Below are 13365 nucleotides of genomic sequence, written 5' to 3' on the forward strand. Positions count from 1 at the left end.
TTCAGGAGCACTTTCATGTCACAGAGCTCAGCCCCGGGGTTTTGCCCCTGCGTCATTCATGATGTTTATGAACTGTCATTTTTGTTGACTTTGTCCAGGAAGTGGGAAAAGGCTGTTTTGTGTGGCTGTGAAGAAACAAATGGAGGGTGTAGTCAGGGAAGAGAGTGTAGAGAATGGTCTCCAGAAATGTAGGTTCAATCTCGTCTGGTCCTCTCTGTGCTTCCCACAAGTTCCCGGCCTATCAGCCTCAGTTTCCCCACCTGTAGAACAGAGTCAGTTCTGGATGAAGTTATATCTCTCTTTGTATTTGGGGAACAGAGAGAGAGAGAGAGAGAGAGAGAGAGAGAGAGAGAATGCCATGGTGTGTGCATGTGCATGTGCAGGTCAGAGGACAACCTTCAGACATCAATCCTCATCTTTCCACTGTGAATGAGACAGATGTCTGACAATGCATGAGCCAGGCTAGCTAGCCCTCCAGACTCCAAAGATTCTGTCTCTGCCTCCCACTTTTTCACAGGGATCCTCTGGGATTCCAAGTACCTGTGCTTTTCACTGGGTTCCGAGGATCCAAATGCACTTCCTCAGATTTGCATGACAAAGCCCTTGACCCTCAAACTCATCTCCGCAGCCCCACATTTGGAAATGTTTAATGACTACTTAAAGTGATGACTCATCTTGGCTGTCAACTGGGCCAGCTTCTTCCAGCTTCCAACATGAACTGAAGACCAGCAGCTCTCCAGGAATCCTTCAGGACTTCCTGGTGCCAGATTGGGACAGCTGAGACCTCCAGCCTCATGGGCTCAACAACTAACTACCAGATTCTCTGCCTTTCCAGTGTGAGACAGCCATTATCGGGCTCCCCGGAACACTTCCTGTCACCTAGTCTAATAATTCCCCTTTTAACATATGTATTCATTTTTACCAGTTCTGCTCCTTAGAGAACCCTGACTAATACATCTCACCACTGTACACGATTTTTAAAAAGCAATTTGGGTTTCAAAGCCCACAAGAATGGTAATAGCAAACACAGGGTGAATTATTCAGACCATGCAGAACAAGTCCTGTGGGGCAGGACAAGCTGAAGGACACTCCGTCCTCACGGTTGGCAGCCTTTCTTGGTTTCTTGGCCAAGACAAAGGACAGCAGAGGGCTCCTTCCTCTCAGGAGGGACGACAACAAGCCTCATTCATCTTGCAGAGACCTTCCCAAGGTAGACAGATGTTACACAGCTGTACTGATGGGCTTCCTGCTGCAGGCAGTGGGTAGTGATGGGTTTTAATAAGCTCATCTGTCTGGTGTGGAGGGATGAAGTGTGACCATGGGACTGTCTCTTGTACCATGGGTTCCTGTTCTAATGTGTGGCAGGTGAGGAGGCCGGTGACACTGGTCTGATCACCATCACTTTCAGGTGATCTAGTGAGGCTGAGGTGAGTTGGGGGACCTGGCAAACAGAGTTGTCATCTCCTATCTCATACCCTCCAGGTGTGTGGTTTTGGGCGATGACAGAGAGTCCTGACTGGAAGAGCGGGAGAAGGGCTGGTGTATTTGAGCCTGGCCTCACGTATTCTGTTAGGTCCTAAAGTAGTCATATGGTTCCAGAGAGGGAGTCCATGATGGTAAGGGAAGGCCTGGCAACAGGCAGCCAGATCAGGAAGCTGGCTACAGGGCATCACCCAGGAAGGTACTAGAACACTAGATGTGGCTGGAGGCCACAAGCTCTCAAAGCCCTGCCCCACTGACATACTTCCTCCAGCAAGATTTTGCATCCTAAAACTTCCATAACCTTTCCCAACAGCTCCACAAATTGAAGATCAAGTGTTCAAATGCCTGAGCCTATAGAGGATGTTTCTCATTCAAACCATCATAATATAATAATATAAATAGCTCCTCCCACACACTGGAAATACTTAATGTGGCGATAGCTAAATTAAAATACAATGACATTCAAGGAAATATTTTAAAATATAAAAAATATGTTCTTATGCCTTTAAAATTTTTACAAACATATCCCTTAAAAAATTCAAAATTTGCGCCGGCAGTGGTGGCGCAAGCCTTTAATCCCAGCACTCGGGAGGCAGAGGCAGGCGGATCTCTGTGAGTTCGAGGCCAGCCTGGTCTACCAAGTGAGTTCCAGGAAAGGCGCAAAGCTACACAGAGAAACCCTGTCTTGAAAAACAAAACAAAACAAAAATTTGCTAATGGTTCTTACTAACAGACTGCCCTTCATTTTGGGTTTACTCCCCCGGGGTTTTTGTGTAAACTTTTCCCTTTGGTGAATGTCTTGCTGTCGTAGAGAGTAGCAGGTGCTTTGGATGGCTGGCATGGCAGAATGGACTGATGAGGACTGTGTGTGGATTCCCAACACTGTGAAGAACTTTGACTTATGAAGCCGAAACCACAGGTCTTGAGCGCCCAGGCCAGGAGAAGGCCCTGAGAACTCCGTAGCTGGCTGAATTTCATTTGTTGCTGTGATAAGAGTCAACTTAGGGAAGAAAAACTTTACTTCAGCTCACAATTTCAGGTTACAGCCCATCATAGAAGGGACATCCAAAGGACCGAACGTTAAAACATCTAAACACATCACATCTCAGTCCAAAACAGAGAAATAAACACACACACAAAAGCATAGGCTCAGGGTCCTCTCACTACACCTATGCAGCTCAGAGCCTCCTTCCCAGGGAAACTGACGTGGAAAGAGCCAGCTCACTGTGAGCAGCAGCAAGGGTACACAGTCCATTGTGGTGAGAGAGCGGGTCACATGGCACACGGGTCACATGGCACACGGGTCACATGGCACGCGGGTCACATGGCACACGGCCATCAGGAAGAAGAGCAGGCAGACGCTGGCACTCGGCCTCCTTTCTCCCGTTTATGCAGACTAGGCATTCTTAGCACACACGGTGGTGCCATCCACAATTAGCATGGTCCTCCCTTCTTAATCAAGTTAGTCTAGAAAAGGCCTCACAAACATGCCCGGAGGGTTATCTCTTCGGTGACTCTAGATCCGGGAAAGCTGAAAATCCGTATGAACCCTCACAGCACATGTATGGGGGTGTCAGGGAGTCCCGCAGCCCTTCAGGGTCACCACACAGCATGCCTGCTCTTGCCGAATACTTATTTGTTGTCCCTTAGTGAGGACATACGTAAGCAGCAGTAAAGAAACCACAGAACTGTGCATTCTCCTCGGAGATTAAAAAAAAACAACTGCTCTCCCATCTTTTAACTCAGAAAACACAGTGCACGATTTTCAGAATTAGTTACTTGATGATGAAAAACATGATAAAGGTGGGATCAAGGCAAAAGAACCACCCTCTGTGCCTTCATGATGTAACCCTGGATGAGTGGCTTGGAGGACAAACTTCCCACTGCAGGAGGAAGTGTGCCCTTCCTTTAGAATAGAATTGTATTCATCAATGTTATCCTTCATGTAAACTTAATTGTGAAAAAAATTGGGCAAGTTCACAAAACATCTATAACCTCTTTCTATTTGTTCAGTACTTCCGTGCACACGTCACAAGCCCTGGGAGTGTGAAACTCAAATAGCCTTATCTGTAATGGCCTGTTTGTTGTTGTTTAGCATTTTTATATGTGTGACTTTTTTTTTCCTACATGTGTGTTTGTGCACCACGTGTGTGCTGGGAATTGATCCTTGGTCCTCTGCAAGAGCAGCCAGTGCTTTTAACTGCTGAGCCGTCTCTATAACCCCTTGTTTTAGATTTTTATTTTTACCGACAGTAGGGCCCCAAACGGCCCTTCCTTATCAGAATCTTCATGTCTATGACGGTCACTGATGTCCCACATTGCTTGCTAGCAGTGGCAGCCACTGGCTCCTTTCAAAACTGCTTCATCTGAACTGGGCTTGTGCTAATAAGTCAGTAGAACGCTGGTCTAGCATGCATGAAGCCCTGGGTTCCAGCCTCAGCACACCTGGAATGCCAGTAGTGGAAAGGAGGAGGCAGGAGGATTTATAGTTCAAGGTCACCTTCCACTACATAGCAAGTTCAAAGCCAACCAAGGCATACATGAGATCCTGTAACACACACACACACACACACACACACACACACACACACACACACACACACGGGGGAAAAGGCTAAGGTATTAATGCCATGTCCTCAGATTCTACAAGAGCCTCACTCTCTGAAGAAATAATTCTTACTAAACTTTCACATCAGAGTTTAAAGAAAAGCAACCATACAGCACGAGGCTCACATGGCTCTGGGTGGATGCTTTTGTAATCTGAATTAAATATTACACAGACTGTGCAGTCATTTCTGCCTCTGTAGCATCTTGTTTTCCTTGACTGTGAATTCAGTGACATGGAAGATGGACCAATCTCTATGTGTAGTATAGGAAGACAGTGCATTTCTAAGCCTCAAACACAATCTCCCCTTTGAGTCCAGGACCCTCTTGAGACCAGTCAGTTCCTCCTTCCTGTCTTGACTACTGCCACAGCACATCAGAGCAGCTAAGGGAGAACTCTTTCAGGGCTGCCTGTCAGCAAGCTGCCTTTCTTCAGACATTCCAGGGGTGCATGACTGAGCCTTTTTAATGCCCACGTTAAACTAATTCATTAAGCTAAAATTATGCATGGAACTGTAAGGCAGAGAACATTGGGGCCCAGCTGCCTCCCCATCCAGTGGATCTCAGGCTCAGAGCTGCCCTCTGGGAAAGTCCTGGGCCCGCCTTCAGAAGGCAGAGGGGTTGGATCTCACCATCAAATGTTCCTGGGCTAGCATTCAAGGCCTTCCTTTTTAGTGGAGCAAGAGGTTGAGACTAAAGGCTCTGGAGGCAGGGGGTGATTAGACCTTCTGTCCTGGCCTCCCACGGCCACCCTAGGCAGCTCACAGAAGTCTAAAGGCCAGGGACAATGAGGGCATTGCCTTCACAAGGTTATTAAAAGTGAAAATGAGCTAATACATCTAAAGTGTTTCAAATAATATAGCTCTTATTCTTTCATCCTGCTTTTAATACACCGGTTTTCTTTTATCACCACAATGTATGTGCCTTTAAAAATACTCAGTGATTTGGAGTTCTTAATGTCTCACTGCTTTTTTTCCACCCTGAGTTCCTGTTCATAAGAGCTGCCTCTCTCTCTCTCTCTCTCTCTCTCTCTCTCTCTCTCTCTCTCTCTCTCTCTCTCTCTCTGCCCTCTCTCTGTCTCTCTCCCCCTCTCTCTATAATAAAGATTTAGTCTGAATATTTTTCCAGTATTTAAAATATGTTTTGGATTTATCCTTTGAAAGTTTCATACATGTATGCAATGTATTTTGATCGTATTCACCCCCTCATCCTGCTACCCTTAAATTCTCCTCATCATTTTCCTTCCCAATTTCATGTCCATTTTTTGTATAGCCCAAGGAGTCCCAGGTTGTGATGTTCATAGACTTGTGGATGTAGGACCATACACTGGATCCCAAGGTAGCAGGAAAGAATTGAATCCTGGGAGTCATCCTCTGACTTCCACACATGTGCCATATCATATGTGCCTGCATATAGATGGATAGATAGATAGATAGATAGATAGATAGATAGATAGATAGATAGACATATGATAGATAGATCTATGTTTATGCCTATGTCTATAGATAGCCAGATAAACAGATAACTACCTAAATAAGTAGAGAAGCAGCTTTGGGCTGGCAATATCACTGAGGGGATAGAGATGCTTGCTGCCAAGGCTAAGGTCCTGAAATTTATCTCAAACCTAAAAGATGGAAGGTTGTCTTCTGACCTCCAATTGCCCTCTGACCTCTGCAAGAATGTTGTGGAATGCAAGGCTACGTGCATGTGCCCATGTGCACACACCTGCACAATAAATCGAGAATAAATAAACATAATTTTTTAAACTACCAAAAAAAAAGAAGCAAACAAAATACCCAAACATCTTACCTTTTATTTGTTTTCATCTGAATCTGAGCAAAATGGAGCTTCCCCATCTCGTTCATCACAAAAACCTTTGGCTGACTGGGGGGCAAGACTACAAAGTAAATGTCATTCTTTATTAGGAGCAGAGACGAAATGTGTGCCCACCTCTGTGTGTAATACACACTTCCATTGTGAAGTTTGATCACAGCACACTTCACCTACATCCAGATCTATGGGTCACTGTGTCTCAACTGAGCAAACCAAGACCAAAAAATAGTGACAATACATTGTTCTAATACCAGTGACAGCAAAAAATTGCACGGAGGTGATAAAGATCCTTCATCAGTATAATAAAGGTACTTTACATGTGTATGTATGTATACAGAAATTTTGTAAGTTCATTACATTGTATGGATTCTGGGGTTGGTTAGTTTTTGTGTGTGATGTTTTACTTATTTGCAAGACTCTTTCTATAGAGTTTATAAAAATTTTAAGAAATTAATTTAAAAAGTAAATGCTGCTTGTTCTTTATGTAGCTCTCTTGTTCTTTAAAACATCTGTGGTTTGGCAGTCTTGGAATGGTTGTAATACCCTTGGTTATATTAAGAGACACGTCAGAAGGGCCTGCTCAGATTTTACTTTTGGTGTTAGAAGTTGTGAATTTAAAACAAAACAACAAACCCCGTGGATTTAAAAGCAAGGATTTGTGTTGGATTCACCTGTGCTCAAGTCTCAGCAGCATTACTTCTGGAAATGGAACATGGGAACACTGGCATTTGTGGGTGGGGTGCAGGTCTCCCTGTGTCGTCCATCTTGGCCAGTAGCACCCAGTCTTCCTGCCTCATCCTCCCAAGTGCTACAGCCACAGGCGCGTGTCATCACACATTACCTTACACTGTGTTTTCTTTAGTTCAACCTCTTCTGTCTAAATGGTATTCTGGGGCTGGGGTAACGAGGAGACACTGGTCAAAGGTCCAGGCTCTGAGTCCCACGTTTGGGATACCTGACATACTCTGTGGTCCATAGTTGGTGCCGACATGCTGTATGTTCAAGATTTGCTAAGAAAAATGAATGTGATGTGTGCTCACCACACACACACACACACACACACACACACACACACACACATGCAGCTATGACAGGTGACAGATGTGCTGATGAGAGAGATTGCAGTTCTTTGTGTAAATGTACCAAAACATCACGCTGTGCACCTTGAATACACACACACTTTAGGGTAATCATGCCTCAGTAAAGCTGAAAGAAGAAACTATTCGGCCATCAAAAATTCCTAGAAAATATCAGTGTGTTTAATCAAATGCCTGGAAGACAGCAACTGTTTAGTAACAGCATCCATGAATAAGGGTTAAGGATGGGATGGGAAAGAGATGAGGATGGGATGGGAATAGGAATGGAAGACGGAGATGAGGGTGGAGGTGGGGATAGGGACGGGAATGGGGATGATGATGGGAGTGGGGATGGGTGAATACGGGGGAGGAGATGGGAATGAGGATGAAGATGGGAAGGGTTGGGATTGGGGATGGAGAAAAGGATAAGCGATAGGGATGGGGATGAGGGGATTGGGTGGAGATGAGGATGGAGACAGGATGGGATCGGAATGGAGATGGGGATGGAAACAGATGGCACCCTGTCCCTACTGATACCTGTATTCTAGCTGGCTTGCAAAACAAGATTCTGGAATTCTCTAGTGACCTCCTTCTTCCACAGCTTCTGGTGGACCTTCTGAAACAGCTGTCTGACATGTGGAATGAGCCCTTCCCATCTCTATTAGCAAAGGCTCCCTTCTTTCTGAACAGAGACCCCATCCCAGCCCGCAAAGGGCCATGGAGGTTCTCTCAGAGTTACCATTTGAACAGAAGAGCTGGGAGCCCAGCTACCCTGCCTTTAAATGGTCAGTGCCCCCCTTTGCTCCTGGACCACTTTTCCATCTTGGACCTACAGGCTTCTCATCTCATCAGGCCCAGTGTAGCATCATAGTAAGGCTTTGCACACACATACACACACACACGCACGCATGCACATAAATGTGATGATTTGATTTGGACTTGTGAGCTCTGAGAAACCCACCCCATACTGGGGTTTGAACCTAGGGCCTCATGCACATCTGGGAAGTGCCCAACCACTGAGCTATATCCCCTGTCCTCTATGAACCTTTTAGCTGCTTATTCATTTTGGCTACCAGCAAAACCAGCAGCTGGCACAATCTATGTACTGTGGCCCTGCAGGAGCATCGCATACAGATGGCCTCAGCTGATTTGCATTTTCATTATTATTTCTATTATTATCTCCTTGTCTTAATTGCTCCCTTCGTGTAAGTTTATATTACTATTTTTGCATATTTTATGAAATACCTCAAATTAATTTTGGAACTAGGGTGAAGTCAAATGTGAGCCAGGGCAGGCGAGAAAGCACACACCTGCAATCTCAGCATTCAGCAGACAAAAGTAGCAAAATTCTAAGTTTGAGGCTAGTGTAGACTGCATAGACTCTGTCTAAAAAGAAAAACAAGGTTTGGGTATATGGTTCAGCAGCAGAGCACTTGCTAGTATAGGCAAGGCCCTGGGTTCCATTCCTGGAGCTTGAAAATGAAAAGTACACTGGTTGACTTTCCTGATGTAAAGAGAATTGTCCTTCCTTGCCTCCCAGTCTTGAATGTCTGGTCATCAATGCTTCCCTTGTACAGAGAAGGACTGGGAATATCATGGACACTTTACCACAGGGCAGTGAGCAGCCTTCCCAGCCTGGGATTCAGTCATGATGTCCTGTAAACGAGGGTGTGAAAGCCCTGTGCACAGAAAGGACCTCCCCTGCTCTTCCCTTTCAAGGTCACCTTTACCATCGCTCCAGCTGAATCCAGTAACTAATGCTGTATTTGGTTCTGGAGCCCATCTATCAATCCGTACATGCTGCGGCTCTCACAAGCCTTCATCTCGCTGTGCCCTGTAGCCAGTCTGTGATTGAGAGATGTCTTGGAAGCGGGGTCTCTGGAGTGGGGTCCAGGAGATGAGTCAGGAAGGTGAGATGTGTCTGTCTGGCTCCTGAGAGTCACCTGACACAGCTTGCCCAGGACTCTAGAGCTCACCAACACACTGCTGTGTGAACGCTCTTGATCTGCCTGTAGCTTGCCTGGTGTTTCATTAACTGTTCATCCCAGGAATTCTTACTCCTCAAAGCCTGCAACCATCTTTCAATGGAAGAAAGACAGTCCAAAGGGTGCGGCTGCCTGTGTCACTGAGCGCTGCACGGTGTTTGTTTACTTGAGGAGGTTGAGAATCCTCGTGGAAGCAAACTGCTAGGCATGTCTGTGAGAGAATTTGTAAATTCTATTAACAGAATTGGGAAGACCCATCCTGAAGTGAGTAGCTCCGTTCTGTGGACTGGGGTCCTGGACTGAATAAAAAAGGGGGAGTATAAGCTGAGCATCAGCATTCATCTCTCTGACTGTGAATGCAACATGACCAGCTGCCTAAGACTCCTGCCTCGGTGTATTCCCCACCTTGATGGACTGTACCCCAAAACTATGGTCTGAAACAAACCCTGTCCTCCTTAAGTGGCTTCAGTCAGGTGTTTGCCACAGTAACCAATACAGCCACCAAATGCAGCTATGGACTCCCAGGAAGCCCAGCTGGGTCCATTTTCTGGTTCAGGGGCATACATCACTTCTCCTTGGAAGAGAAAGAATGGGTTACATCCCAATCATCCCAATCTCCTCCTTCTTTAACTTTATGAGAAGCTTGCTTGGAAGGTCTGATGCCCTCACTAGAATGCACAGTTTTCTTCATTAAAAAAAAAAAGAATCAAAAATTCTCTTTAAAATCTGTAAGAGATCACACAATGAATTTTCCTGGTGCCATTCGTGCTGCCTAGGTAATAGTGGGGAGCCTTTTGAGGGGCTGCCTACACTGCCATCCTCATTTTACATATGAGGAACTGGTGGAGAACTAAGTCACTCAGTGACAGGTCAAAGGGCTCATGGTCACGGGGGCAGTCGGGACCAGATCTTCCCTTGGTGGTCCAGAGCTGTCTCTGTCCTCAGCCCCAGAGAGCCTTTAAAAGTGTGAGAGTCTCCATCTGTTCCCAGCTCAGTTGATATCTGGGGGATGGTTAATGTTCTAGAAGCCGTGGCCCCTAATTGTCCCTCTCAGAAAGTACCTATGAGTCAGCCTCCGACCTGCCTGCACGCTGTAATGAATCAGACTGAAGCATTAGGAGTGTTTTCATTGTGCGAAAAGGCTGTCAGTTGCCTGGTTACCAGAGTGGAAAAAATACAAAGTAATTGTGCTTCTGCGTGGCCATGAAGGAAGGGGACTTAATTGTCCCCAGGAAGTCTGAGAAGTGGGGTCAAGGGCCGAGATCCTAACAGATGTCTTGCTCCATTATTGGCACCTGTTCACACACTGTAGAGACAGGACGGTGAGAAAGACAGCATCGATAGGAATCATGAGACCAGCAGACTCTCACGAGCCTCTGCTACAAACCAGGCTTGTGTCAAGAGCGTGATCTTTGAAACCCAACAGGACAGTTAGGAGTGTGTGTGTGTGTGTGTGTGTGTGTGTGTGTGTGTGTGTGTGTGTGTGTGTGTGGTATGTGGGGGAAGGTGTAGTGTGGAGGCCAGAGGTTGACCTCAGATATTTTCCTCTATTGTTTCCCCCTTACTTTTTAAGACAAGGTCTCTGACTGAGTCTGAAAATCACAGATTTGGCTGGGCCGACTAGCCAGGGAATCGCCTGTCTCTCCCTCCTCAGAATGGAAAAGATTACAGGCGTGTACCACACTCGTCTCTTTACCAGGGTTCTGGGTTCCTTGTGCTTCTGTGGAAAGCACTTTACTGACCCAGCTACTTCCTCAGCCCCAGGGAATGAGCTCTTTAAATGTTGAGGAGACTGAGGCAGAGGAAAGATACCAAGATAACAGTACTCACAGGGAGCCCAGAATGAGGATTTACGCCTCTTTGGGGGAATGATGGAGTGCAAGCTGTGAACATGGCCCCTCTCAGCTTCTCCGCAGTGGGTGTGTGTGTGTCTCTGTCACTCCAGCCTCTTGTGCACACACTAGTCCATGTTCCAAAATGGCAGGGCACTGGGGAAGTGGTGGACCCGCATGGTGTGTTGTTGACTTTCTCCTGAAGAGCCAGTCTGTCCCGATGATTGACAAAGGTCCTTTACCCTTTTCCTCCTTCCAGGGCACAATCACAATTAACTGCCGGGTCGAGGGAGGCTGATGCAAGCTTTGTTTGTTTGTCCTATTGCTCAGGATGGTCTTGAACTCCTGATCCTCCTCTGAAGTGCTGGGACTACAGGCTTATGCCACCCCAATGTCAGGCTGGTGTAAATGAAATGGTACTTAATGGAAATTGAGCAAATGAGTCGGAGCCGCGGTAATTCAACCACGAACTCCCGGGTGAGTTTGGAAAAAGCAATTTCATAGTTTCAATTTCCTCACCTCGAGACCAAAAGGCTTAGGCTTTTCATTTTGGTGGTGGTTGTAGGTGGTGAGATGGAAACCTCCCAGGATGCCTTGTGTGTGCTGGCAAGTACCCTTCCAATTGCACCCAGTCTAAATGGAAGGTTGGTTTTACATGTTTAAACAATCAGCGTTCATTCATCACACACAACTCAGGGTCTCATAAGGACATTTTCATACAAGTATGTAATGACTGATTGTAAGCACACACACCCCAGGGCTTCCTACTTGCCTCTTTCCTAGCACACACATAAAAAGACTCCCCGAAAGGAAAAAAAATCCTTCAGAATTTAAAATTGCACCTTAACCTAATGTGTAGAAAACAGACTTCAGACACAGCTTCCTTGGTTTGGGCCCCGACTTCTTGTGCATAGTTCATCAAGTTAATATCTACAGGCCTCAATGTCATGCGCGAGAAAGCAGAAAGATCTGCCTCTATAGTCTAGTATATGAACAGTGTCAACACCACACAACTGGGATTGTCATCCCACTAACAACTGTCCTCGTTATTAATGGGAGACATGGATGAGAATGTTCTAGAACAGTATTAAGAATGTAGAAGGTATGGTGGCTCAATCTTATGACCTCAGAACTCAGGAGTTTGGAGCAGGAGGATCAGACATTCAGGTCATCCTCTGTCTGAGGCTGTCCTGGGCTACCTGAGACTGTGACTCAAAAATTTCATGCACACACACTCACACACAGGCACACGTGGTGTGTGTGCGTGTGCGTGTGCGTGTGCGTGCGTGCGTGCGTGCGTGCGTGTGTGTGTGTGTGTGTGTGTGTTTGCGTGTGCGAGTGTGTGCGTATCAAATGCCGGCACATATTTTTAGGTGGGACACACAGTCAAGCTCAGAAGCCGAGAGATTCCATGCTTCTGATGGACAGAGGATAATGGTTGTGGGTGGGAGGAACCTAGACTGCCTGGCAGAGTGACAGTCTGGCTGAGGGAGTAGAGGGTGGACACCCCAGTGAGATGGCAGGCCAGTGCCTGGGGACACTAATGCCCATGCTGACAGGGAGTGAGTGCGGATTTCAAATGAATTGCTGAGCATGCCAGCCCCGAGCTTGTTAAACTGATTGCTGTCTTTGATGGGAAAGCTGTGAGGGAGCCTGCTGGCCAGGCAGTCACCATCTGAATCACTTTAATACTTTCTTATATCCTGACAACCGGAGCTTTTCTTGAGCAAACTCCTCACAAAAGAGAAGAGGAATGTAAATGCTCTCCTCATCCTGAGTCCATAGCCCACACCTAACACTGCACGGCAGGGTTCCCTCTGACCACCAGTCCAGGGCCTCAGAAGGTCCATGCCCATATACCACATCCTTTCCAGTCAAGATACATGGCCACGTGGGCCCATTGACATATACCACATCCTCCCCAGCCAGGATGCATGGCCACATGGACTCATTGAACACCTGCTGACTCCTGGTAACACCCCACTCCAGTACATTGTCTAGCATTGACCTCTCGGCACTCTGAGGATTGCCCGGCCTGAGTGAAGAGGAGAAAGGGGAGAGCAAATCAAGTTTTTCTTACCTGTATTCTATTGTGAATGCCTGACAGTTAGCAATGGCTTGACTAGAGCTGTCCTGACCTGAACTACTGAGGGCATGCTAGGGCCATCTTTGGCAGGTGGATCATTGTATCATATGTGTATATGCCTATATGTGTGTGTATCTATAGAGATGCATTCGCATTCATATATACTCTCTCTCTCTCTCTCTCTCTCTCTCTCTCTCTCTCTCTCTCTCTCTCTCTCTCTCTCTCTCTGTGTGTGTGTGTGTGTGTGTGTGTGTGTGTGTGTGTGTAATACATATTCCTAGTTCTTAGCTCTTGCCCAGCCAGTGGGTAAACTTTGGAAGACTTGTCATTCAAATAAGAAAGACAGAACTGGGAGAGAAATCAGAGGACACAAGAACACAGGGTAAACTGGAGGTCCATGTTGCCTCCTGAGGGAGGGAAAAGCTGTCTGTCCACAGTGTGCCACCAAGAGTGCTTCTTTTCTCCTC

At 46.4% G+C, this 13365-nt stretch overlaps 1 protein-coding gene across 1 annotated transcript in view; it reads left to right on the forward strand.

Moving 5' to 3' along the window:
* The window catches only part of Slc35f3 (solute carrier family 35 member F3), a 250999-nt gene that overhangs the window by 40501 nt on the left and 197133 nt on the right, over positions 1-13365 (forward strand). The gene's annotated exons all lie outside the window — the stretch shown is intronic.

Source organism: Peromyscus maniculatus, chromosome 5 (genome assembly GCF_049852395.1).
Source record: "Peromyscus maniculatus bairdii isolate BWxNUB_F1_BW_parent chromosome 5, HU_Pman_BW_mat_3.1, whole genome shotgun sequence".
Taxonomy (NCBI): Eukaryota; Metazoa; Chordata; class Mammalia; order Rodentia; family Cricetidae; genus Peromyscus; species Peromyscus maniculatus.